We start from the raw sequence: 12358 nt of genomic DNA on the forward strand, positions 1-12358 counted from the left end.
GCAGTATACCACACAGCAACTTGTAAAACCTCCTGAGGGTATGCGGTCACGGCGGACCCGAGATGAGCAGGCGTCTGTTATGATTCTCTCACCCACTCCTCGCTCGCCCAACTGTTAGACCCGATCTCTTCCCAGGTGGGTTACACTGCAACGCTCGTCCCTCTGCACGTCACTCGTATGCGATGTCCACCATTGCTTGGCCACGCCCCAACATGTTTCGTCACAGCTGTGACTTATTCATGGGATAGGCCGCCCTAAGTGTCTGTCAATCCTTATATAGCTTCCCGTCCGCGACTGACAGAAGGTAATTCAGTGCGCATGCGCCCCACGTGTACCTCGCGCCTGCGCATTGATCATGTCCCTGTGAGCGCAAACCCCCATTGCTTGGGACCGCTGCTCAATGGGTCCTGAAGCATCGGATTGTACTATTTAGCAGTCAACTTTAAATATGCACTTCCCCAATGTCAGTTATCTTTCAATAACATATGATTTAATGGTAAAAAGTACTTAGTTCGCTGCTTCCCAATTTTAGATACCGGACCCTAAATGTTAACCCCTCCGTTGCTTTGTACATATTGCTCAAACAAACCACAACATCATACAGCAACCTCCTCTTCCCAATACCCCTAAAATTACATTATAATCGTGCACAGTAATAAAAACACTCATTTAAAATTACACATATTAATTACAATCAATATTTCAATTAAATTGATATTAAAAATATACATTCGCACTTTATCTCCACAGGAGACAACTATGGATGGCTGGAATTAAATAATCCTACCTACTTTTAACTATTGGACTAAAATGTTCATGAGTGGGTGGTTTCTCATTCATATCTTCCCGACCTTGTATTTCCGTCTGTTTGTATGCTATATCCACCCTACCCTACATACAGTATACCCTAATGCGTATATTATAAGGTACAAAATCCACTGGGGCTTACCCCCACTGGTTATTAGTTGGTATCTATATATAATCAAGGATGTCGATTCCACTGGGGATTCCTCCCAACAATCACTGGTAGATGTTGGTCAGAGATTCATCTTTGATTCTCCCCTCAATATGAAGCTGCATACATCAAGCCTGCATTCTCTGCATTCAGATGTTTCCCTCTCCATTATACTGTAATCTATACTTCTCTTAGGTGAACCTACATCCTATGATAGCATATTTAGTGGATATTCACCTCTCCAATACCATACGTATGTCCCACATAATAATCTATAGATGTCCTATGTGTGGTAGACCTTACAGGGGTTTAAACTCCATATAGGTACACTATCACTATCTCCTCCAATAATACATGCACTACCCCTCAATAAAGTGACAGTGCTGTACCAGTATCTTCTGGACCTATCTTGTCTATAGGAAGTACAACCACTCCCACTACATGACAGTGCTGTGCTCATATCTTCTAAAATTATCTCATATATCGGTAGGTGCTACAACATTCAGACAAAAATAATTATCAAATTTAAAAATCATTAATAAAACAGTTCAGGTCCAGTTCAATATTAAGACCTCTAGGGGTCAAACTTTTAAAAAGAAATATCCATTCAGTTTCCCTCCGTGATAGATCCCTTATCCTATTGGATCCTCTCCAGGAAGGGTGCACTACATCAATGCCACAGAACTGTAGCAAGGATGGATCCTGATGGTGTTTATCCTTAAAGTGCATGGACACACTATGGTATTTATATCCATTTTTTATGTTAGTCAAATGTTCACTTATCCAGATCTTCAATTGTCTCTTGGTTCTCCCCACATAAAATAGGCCGCATGGGCACCACATCAGGTAAACCACATGCGTGGTGGTACATGTGCTGAACTCCTTGATTTCAAACGTCTCTCCCTCTCTATTAGTGACATTAGTAATGCCCCTATTACTGACTCTCACTGTTTTGCAACATACACATTTCCTACAGCAGTAGAATCCCCTAAAGTCAAATCTCAGAGTTCTTGGATTCGGTGGGTCCAAGATTTTCTTGACTATTTGGTCACCTATATTTGGGGCTTTCCTATTTATAAATTTGGGTTGTGCTGGTAATATATCCCCTAAATGTTTGTCTTTACAGAGGATATACCAGTATTTCCTGTAAATATTTTCTATTTCCCTATACTGGCAATGCAATCCTGAAATAAAGCTCAGTTGGTGTTGGGTATCCCCTGATTGTGACTCTTTCTTCTTCATGCATTGCTCCCTGGGGATTTCCGCCACTTCCTGAATTATTTCAGTGAGTTTCTCATTGCTATACCCCTTCTGTATAAATTTCTCCTTCAAGACATTTGATTGCACCAGATAATCATTCAACTGTGTACAATTCCGAGGGATTCGCAATATCTGTCCTTTCGGAATGTTCCTTACGTCCTTATCCAAGACGGATGATGTCCACTCGCCACGGATAAGTAACTGTTGCGGTCCGTCGGTTTGAATTACACCTTAGTTTTTAGTGCATTGGAGTCCTTCTCTATAGTAACATCCAAGAAGTTGATGGTTTGCTCACTGATTTGGTATTCTAATTTAATTTTGTTCATATTTCTATTCAAATATATTATTCAAATATTGGATGATTATCTGGTGCAATCAAATGTCTTGAAGGAGAAATTTATACAGAAGGGGTAAAGCAAAGAGAAACTCACTGAAATAATTCAGGAAGTGGCGGAAATCCCCAGGGAGCAATGCATGAAGAAGAAAGAGTCACAATCAGGGGATACCCAACACCAACTTTCCGGGCAATTTGCCATGTTTCTCCCACTGTAGGGTGGTTCAGTATTTGGTTTGGCAGGGGCTTTTGGCACCAGGGCGGCGACTCCAACCGGGGCTCCATTAGGATGTGTTCTTTTTTTGTACCCACTGCTTCAGGGCTCCATGTCGACACCAGTCCAGAACCCGGGTCAGATGGTATGCTGTTAGATAAAAGTGAGCATCCGGCAAAACGATACCTCCCCTCAACTTGGGAAGTTGCAGGATGGTCTGGGCCAGGCAAGGAGGTTTTTGGGCCCATACAAATGTGACGAAGGTTCTATTCACTTCTTTGAGGAAAGATGCGGGGATCCGTATAGGGAGTGCCTGGAAGTGGTACAATAGCCTAGGCATGATGTTCATTTTTACTATGCCACTTCGTCTGAACCAGGAGAACATTCCCTTCTGCCAGTTCTGGAGATCTTTTTTTTATAGCTTTTAGAAGGGGGGGGAGTTGAGGGGAAAAATTTCTTCAGTTCTACCGGAGTCCAGCTTTAACTTGTATCATGTGGCATCTTTAACCACTTCCCTACCCGCCTATAGACATATGACGTCCACAGATAGGATCTCCCATCCTGGGTGGACGTCATATGACGGCCTCGGGTTCCCAGCCGCCCGGGGCTGCCGCGTTGCTCGGGACCCAGTGCGTGAGCCCGGTGGCCGCGATGTCTGCCGGGCACCCACGATTGCCCGTTAACCAGGCCGGACCGTGGATCTCTGTGTGTAAACACAGAGATCCATGTCCTGTCAGATCAGAGGAGAGCGATCTGTGTTCCCAGAACGGAGGAACACCGATCGGTCTCCTCCCCTTGTGCGTCCCCTCCCCCTACAGTTAGAAGCATTCCCTAGGATACACATTTAACCCCTCCCCGCCCCCTAGTGGTTAACCCCTTCACTGCCTGTCACATTTACACAGTAATCAATGCAATTTTATAGCATTGATCGCTGTATAAATGTGAATGGTCCCAAAAATGTGTCAAAAGTGTCCGATGTGTCCGCTTTAATGTCGCAGTCACGAAAAAAAATTGCGATCGCTGCTATTACTAGTAAAAAAAAAAAAAATAAAATAATTAAAAAAAAAAAATGCCATAAATCTATCCCATATTTTATAGACGCTATAACTTTTGCGCAAACCAATCAATATACGCTTATTGCGATTTTTTTTTACCAAAAATATGTAGAAGAATACGTATCGGCCAAAACTGAGGAAATTTTTTTTTTTTTTTTTTTAAAATTGGGATATTTATTATAGCAAAAAGTAAAAAATATTGTGTTTTTTTCAAAATTGTCGCTTCTTCTTTTGTTTATAGCGCAAAAAATAAAAACCACAGAGGTGATCAAATACCACCAAAAGAAAGCTCTATTTGTGGGGGAAAAAAGGACGTAAATTTTGTGTTTGGGTACAACGTCGCACGACCGCGCAATTGTCATTTAAAGTGCGACAGCGCTGAAAAACTAAAAATTGGTCTGGGAAGGAAGGGGGTGAAAATGCCTGGTATTCAACCGGTTAAACATGCCAGACTGGTTGTATATCCCCTTCTGTTTATTTCCAGGGCTCTCAAGGTAATCGATTATGCAAATTTCAAAAAGAGCTTTCCCCATCTCAAGGTTGTCATTCTTGCAATATCGTCAGTTGGCATCAAAATCAGTAGCTCTGCCTGAACACCGAACCCAGCTCCTAATTGCTGGTGACAGAGAGATGACCTCATCACTGTGCTGTTTCTCCTTTCATTGTCCAGTCACAGGTTCGCGGATAGGGAGGAACTGTGCTGGTTCTCCTTTCACAGGGCTCTGAGGAAGTGGATTGAAAACATATGTTTCCTTTTCTTGTTTTGTCTGAGGACAACTCTGGAGCTAAAAGTTGGAGCTAAAATATACAATTAACATTGCATTCATTTGTTGGTTTTTATCTGCCTGAAGTGTAGCTTTAGCATGTATCCGTGGAACTTCACTCTCCCAATTATTAGTATATACAGTGCCTTGAAAAATATTCACACTCCTTGAAATTGTGTCATGGTACAACCAAAAATGTAAATGTATTTTATGTGATAGACCAACACAAAGTAGCACATAAATTGTGAAGTGGAAGGAAAATGATAAATGGTTTTGATTTTTTTTTTCAAATACCGTAAATACGTGAAAAGTATGGCGTGCATTTGTATTCAGCCCCGTTTACGCTGATACCCCTAACTAAAATCTACTGGAACCAATTGCCTTCAGGAGTCACCTAATTAGTAAATAGAGTCCACCTGCGTTATATTTAATCTCAGTATAAATACAGCTGTTCTGTGAAGCCCCCAGAGGTTTGTTAGAGAACCTTACTGAACAAACAGCATCATGAAGGCCAAGGAACACACCAGACAGCTCAGGGATAAAGTTTTGGATAAGTTTAAAGCAGGGTTAGGTTATAAAAAAAATATCCCAAGCTTTGAACCTCTCACAGAGCTCTGTTCAATCCATCATCGGAAAATGGAAAGAGTATGGCACAACTGCAAACCTACCAAGACATGGCCGTCCACCTAAACTGACCAGCCAGGCAAGGAGAGCATTCATCAGAGAAGCAGAGAAGAGGTCCATGGTAACTCTGGAGGAGCTGCAGAGATCCACAGCTCAGGTGGGAGAATCTGTCCACAGGACAACTATTAGTCGTGTTCTCCACAAATCTGACCTTTATGGAAGAGTGACAAGAAGAAAGCCATTGGTGAAAGAAAGCCATAAGAAGTCCTGTTTGCAGTTTGTGAGAAGCCATGTGGAGGACACAGCAAACATGTGGAAGAAGGTGCTCATACCATTGCATGCATTTGAAGAGTTAAAATATGGAATAAACCAAGCTGATGTGCTTTGGCTAATTATGCTTCTGAGTACAATGCACAATTCCAGGAGGTGATGCTGTCAGTGGGATTTGAACTCATGGCTTGATCTTTTGGGGGCAGCAGGGCATACCACTATGCTACAGAGCTGAGCACTTACCTACAGAGAAAATACATTTACTAATGTTTGATTCTATAAAATAATGTTTTGCATTCCAGACATTAATATTATAGTAACAACCATGCTCGTGCCGATGTGACATTGGCTAATAGGCATTCGCCTCTTTTCAGCATATGCTGCTGAGTACAATGCAAGCTTTCAGTAGGTGATACCATCTGTGTGATTTTCAGCCATTTGAGCACAATTTTATTGAGAACATATGTTTACTAGTGTTTGATGGTGGGACTACTTTATATTCTAGGTATAATAGTACTCAGCACAGTGACTTAGGCCCCTTTCACACTTGTGCGACCTGAAAATTGCGAGATTTTGATGCCACTTTAAGCAATGCCTGTGTAATCTTGAGGTCTATGGACGCAGGAGTCGCAGGGAAAGGCACGCAACTTTCCTGCGATTTTGCATCAGCAATTTTGCCGCAATTCCAGGGAATGCCTGTGTAAACTTGAGGTCTATGGACCTCAACTCGCATCAAAGTCAGACCAAAGTAGTACAGGGACTACGTTGAAGTCAGTGTTACTTGAAGTCGCACAGATATGAATGGTACACATTGAAAATCATGGGGTATGACTTGTCATGCAACTCTGATGTCCAAAGTCGCACAAGTGTGACTCAGCCTGACTTTGTGAGCGATTTCAGAGACATAAGTGCACTTTCATGCACAGATGTCTAGTGAAATCACATAGGTCCCAACTGTTCTCCTTTAAGAAGGTGTCCTACGCCTACCTACTTTTGCTAATAGGTGTCCCTTATACCCATCTCAAAAAGTTGGGACGTAAGAAATCGCCCCATGAAGTCACCCAAAGTAGTGCAGGAACTACTTTTGGGAATAGTTGTGGCATCACACCAATTCGGACAGTTCCATTGCCATCAACAGGCACCGATTTGGCCCTCAATTTGACATGTCAATTCAGAGATATGTGAACATGGGTGAAGTTGCATAGATATTAGAGCTGCACGGTTCTGGCCAAAATGAGAATCACAATTTTTTTGCTTAGAATAAAAAGATCCTGATTCTCGCAACGTAAAATCTTTCACATTATCCCCCCAAAAATTGGGCTTTTTTTTTTTTTTTTTTTTTAATTCATTAAAGTTATTTTTTCCCCCAAAAAATGAATTTGAAAGACCGCTGCGCAAATACAGTGTGACATAAAATATTGTAACAACCACCATTTTATTCTCTAGGGTCTCTACTAAAAAATATATATAATGTTGGGGGGTTCTAAGTAATTTTCTAGCCAAAAAAAATATGATTTTAACCTGAAACCAACAAATGTCAGTGTTTAGTGTTTAAGTGGTTAAACTTTCCTCACTTACACAGAAGTCTATTTCATTGACAAATTGTTACAATGTTTCTAGTTAAGTTCACTGATAAAGAATGTTCTAATTCTTGGCAGACTTCCCGGTTTTTCTATTCCTTTCTTTTGATGGCTGTGGCTTCAGAAGAGCAGAGAGAATTCTTTGCATAGCAAGAATCGTGAAACGCTTTTTTCAAGATCGCAAAGGGGAAAAAAAATCACGATGACGATTAATCGTGCAGCTCTAATAAATATGCATGGAAATCATGAGGGACAACTTTTCATATGACTCTGAGGTCCAAAGCTGCATGAAAAGTCACTCAAGTGTGAAAGTAACCTAATGAGATTAAATGATAACACCTTTGAATAAGGCCCCATTTGCACTTGTGCGACCTTAAAATTGCACAGCTTTGCAAGCAATGTCTGTGTAATCTTGTAGTGTATGGACCTCAAATTGCATCAAAGTCAAACCAAGGTAGTGCAGGGATGAATTTGCTACACTTTTAGTATGCACAAGTGACAATAGGGCCAAATTCAAAGGTATTATCCTTGAATCTCATTCACACTGCTGCGACCTGAAAGTCACACTATTTTGCGGCCACTTTGCCATAGCAACTTGGCCCCAAATTCTAATAATATTGTACCCGATATACCTCAAGTCACATGAAAGTCACACCAAAGTAGTACAGGGACTACTTTGAAGTTGGTGCGACTTAAAGTAGCACAGATATGAATAGTTATCATTGAGAATCATGGGGTACAACTTGTCATGCAACTCAGAGGTCCAAATTTGCTGGAAAATTCGCCCAACTGTGAAACAAGTCATAAATATTTTAATAAAAGGAGCTCTCATTTATACTTGCATAGTCCTTACTGATTTACATCAGCAGAACAAATGCAGGAAGTGATGTGTGCACATGGGATGGAAGCAAATGTGTGGTGATGCCAAACAAATCAATGAACCCCACCCAAACCAAATCCAACTACCACATCCACCCCACATTGATTTAGTACATATCCTACACTTACCCGGCCAATCAGCAGCACCTCGTCTTTGCTAAAGAGACCTCACCATGTCCACCTAGATGGAGATCCTGACCAGCACAGGAACTTCCGGGTGCATACAATGACTAATTTCCAAGTCAGAAGGTAAAACCACGCTTTTGATTGCAGCTGCGAATATTTGATCTCAACCACGATTAGTATTTTTTATTTTCTGATATGCAAATCTGTATTTCTACATATATTTGAAGGTAAACTTAAGGGAGTTTGATAAGAAATGGTGTCCCTGGGTTAGCAGCAGGTGAATTACAAAGACAAAAGGCCCAGTTTGAGCCCTGGTTCACACTGACAGAGGGAGGAAAGCGTCCAGCTGAACTCACACGATTTCATTCCTGCATGTCAGTCCTGACTATGGGGGCAACATCAGAGACATCAGTGCAGGTTTCTGCACCGATATCAATACAAATCGCACCAATTAGAACGGTGCAATTGCCACCGATTTGACATGTCAAATCACACCAATGTGAACCAGAGCTGACACATACAACACTGCCTATCCACCAGCTGAATTCATTACCTGCAATTCTCCACAGTTGTTATATATAAAGATTCCACCTTTATCACTTACTTGCAGGTGTGCTGAAGCCTAGGTTTACATTGGAGCGATTTGAGAGATCAAATTGCATGACAAGACACAGCCCATTAGCGGCAATGGCACTGTTCCAATCGATGCGACACCAGTTTTGTGGCGCCACACCAATTTGCTAAAGTAGTTCCTGCACTACTTTTGCTGATTTCAGGTGTGACTTCAGTAGACATTTGTGTATGAAGCCACCTGAAATCACGCTGACCTTGCTACTTTGAAATCGCGCTACTTCAAGTGAAGTAGCACGATTTCAAAGTAGCATCAATGTGAACCAGGGCAAAGAGATTAGTTTTTTGGTGCACAAATACATATTGAAATAAAATATAAGAGATATTGCACTTTCCCAAAACCGCACCCACAAAAACTAAAGAGAAAGAAAAGTAGAAGAAAAAAAAAAAAACAAAAAAAAAAAAACACACACACACACACACACACACACACACAACAAAAGCTCAATAATGTACTTTTACCAGCAGAAAAAAAAAAAATTACATTCATTTACTAACTTCAAAAAAATTTGGACAGGATATATGGTGCTACATTTAGCAATGGGATTTTAATGGCCCTGCTCATAGGAGCTTACAATCTAAAATTTGACAAAACCATAGAGTGGATACAGCTTTAATTTCAGTGTATAACGGGCAACACATCACATTTTTATCTGCAAGATTATAGAAACATATTTAACAGTCATTCTTACAAAGCATTCCCATATAATATTACAAAAGACTTATTCAAAACACCCACCACCAGCCCACAATCCACACATACATACATTGGTGACCATGTTCTACTGGAAGCTGCATTTCGGTGTACACGATTAAACGAGATAAAAAAAAGAGTAGGTCAGCAGATGCTTCCAAATGATGTTTGCATGATCAGACAGGAACAATACACGCACAACACTGACAGCATGGCCACATAAACCCACTTTTGATTGAAAAGATGCACAAGCATTTCATCAAATCTCCCAATATCATACCTTCTCAGGCCAAACAAACCCCCCTACTGCAGGCCTTTATATAAGAGAGGTTGCATTGTTAGCACACTGACACACCCAATAGAAGTACACGCCCACCAGTATCTTTCAATCTACCTCTTCATGTATGTCTAAAGTGATTGCACCTGATGAGCAGGAACACATAATACTATTCGCAACTGTGTTAGTCCTTGGCTATGTGCATCAAATCTCCAACTACAGGCCAAAGTTCGAAGTCCATTTGCATCCACATAAACAAAGCAACAGTTTTCTAAGCATATGTACCTGTGCAGTGTAAACCCTAAAATTTGAAATGACCAAGTCCCTGGGCATGATTAGTGCTAATAAACATTAACATCAGTCCCTGGCTGCAATGAGCTTCCAATCTAAAGTCCAAAATTTACTTTCTTACATTAGAACCTATTTCGACAGGAGACAAATATGGTGCCAGCATGTCTTTGGATTGTGGCGAGAAACCCACACAGGGAGAGCATATAAACTTCTACACAAGGATTAGCACGTTGGGGAATTGAACCAACATCCCAGGTGCTGTTAGATGGAACTGCTACCCACTTAGCCACCAGGCAGCCCCACACATGTTCTCTGCATCTCTGTGGTGTGAACCAGCCCTAAGTCCATAGCCATGCTCAGTGTCACAAGCAATATACAATATATGGCCTAAGTATTGGGACGCCTGCCTTTAAACGCACATGAACTGTAATGGCATCCCAGTATTAGTATTGGGTTCAAAACTCATTTGGCCCACCCTTTGCAGCTATAACAGCTTCAACTCTTTTTGTCCACAAGGTTTAGGAGTGTGTCTATGGAAATGTTTGACCATTCTTCCAAGTGCATTTGTGAGGTCAAGCACTGATGTTGGACGAGAAGGCCTGACCTACAGTCTCCTCTCTAATTCATCCCTAAGGTGTTCTGTTGTGTTGAGGTCAGGACTCTGTGCAGGCCAGTCAAGTTCCTCCACCCCAAAATCACTCATCCATGTCTTTATGGACCTTGCTTTGTGCACTGGTCCAAATGATTTGGTGGAGTGGGGATTATGGTGTGGGGTTGTTTTTCAGGGGTTGGGCTTTGCCTCTTAGTTCCATTTAAGGGAACTCTTAAGGCATCAGCATACCATGACATTTTGGACAATTTCATGCTCCCAACTTTGTGGGAACAGTTTGGGGAAAGCCCCTTCCTGTTCCAACATGTTTGCACACCAGTGCACAAAGCAAGGTCCATAAAGACATGGATGAGCAAGTTTGGGGTGGAGAAACTTGACTGGCCTGCACAGAGTCCTGGCCTCAACCCGATAGAACACCCTTTGGCTGAATTAGAGTAGAGACTGCGAGCCAGGCCTTCTCATCCAACATCAGTGCCTGGCCTCACAAATGAACTTCTGGAAGAATGATCAAACATTCCCATAGACACACTAAACCTTGTGGACAGCCTTCCCAGAAGCTGTTCTAGCTGCAAAGGGTGAGCCAAATCAAATTTTAACCCTACGGACTAAGACTGGGCTGCCATTAAAGTTCATGTGTGTGTAAAGGCAGGCGTCCCAATACTTTTGACTAAATAGTGTATCTGGAAAAGACCTACAATGGTGGTGGAACCCTCCTATACATAAATACTACATTTAAACATAGTTATAGGACCTGGAAGATGAGACAACTTCTCCACATGAAGTAACATGGTTGGGATTTGAACCCAGGCATACTAAGCAGAAGTTCTAACCTCTAAGCCACAGAGCTGCCACATGTGGTAACCTCCTTATGTGTAGGAGGTTACCACATGTGGCAGCTCTGTGGCTTAGAGGTTAGAACTTCTGCTTAGTATGCCTGGGTTCAAATCCCAACCATGTTACTTCATGTGGAGAAGTTGTCTCATCTTCCAGGTCCTATAACTATGTTTAAATGTAGTATTTATGTATAGGAGGGTTCCACCACCATTGTAGGTCTTTTCCAGATACACTATTTAGTCAAAAGTATTGGGACGCCTGCCTTTACACATAAACAAATAAATAAACATAAATACACATAAAAACGCATAAATACTGCATTTCTTTGGACATACAAGTGATGGAATTACATTACTCAAGAGTTATTCTTCTTGATTTATTCTGTGATATTTGGTGTTTTTTTTTGTGGGTGAGAGTAGAACATTACCCTCAAATTTTTGGGAATGACATTTTGCTTTCTGATGTTGGTACACATATCACATTTTTTGAGCTCAAATTATGAATATTTGGAAATAATAAAAAGCACAAAAAATTGTGATTCATTTTAAATTTGCATCAGCAATGGTATTGTTTGTGGATTATAAAGACTCCTGTGTGAGTTTGGGGTAAAGATTGTTGTGAGATGGAGAGTAACAAGTGAAAGTGACAGAGAAAAATATATTTTAGCAAAACATCAAAACATTCCACATTGTAGCATTCTTAAAATCAAAATATTTTAAGTAGAAGCAACAATGTTGCAAAGGAAAATTTATTTCAGAGAAAGATACATTTCATCTCAACATTAAAAGTTTTTTTTTGTGAAAGTTAGACATGTCACCGCTAACATCCGACGCTCCATAGGGATACATGTATGTCCGTTTTTCATCCGAAAACGGAAGGATGAAAAATGGACATACGGATCCCTCGTGTAAAAGAGGCCTAATACTTCATTTGGACTTAAATAGAGCAGATTTTAACTTCC

General features: G+C 41.0%; 1 long non-coding RNA gene across 1 annotated transcript in view; it reads left to right on the forward strand.

Annotated features, from left to right (window-relative positions):
• The window catches only part of LOC141110366 (uncharacterized), a 419573-nt gene that overhangs the window by 109366 nt on the left and 297849 nt on the right, over positions 1–12358 (forward strand). The gene's annotated exons all lie outside the window — the stretch shown is intronic.

This window comes from Aquarana catesbeiana, linkage group LG10, assembly GCF_042186555.1.
Source record: "Aquarana catesbeiana isolate 2022-GZ linkage group LG10, ASM4218655v1, whole genome shotgun sequence".
NCBI classification, from domain to species: domain Eukaryota; kingdom Metazoa; phylum Chordata; class Amphibia; order Anura; family Ranidae; genus Aquarana; species Aquarana catesbeiana.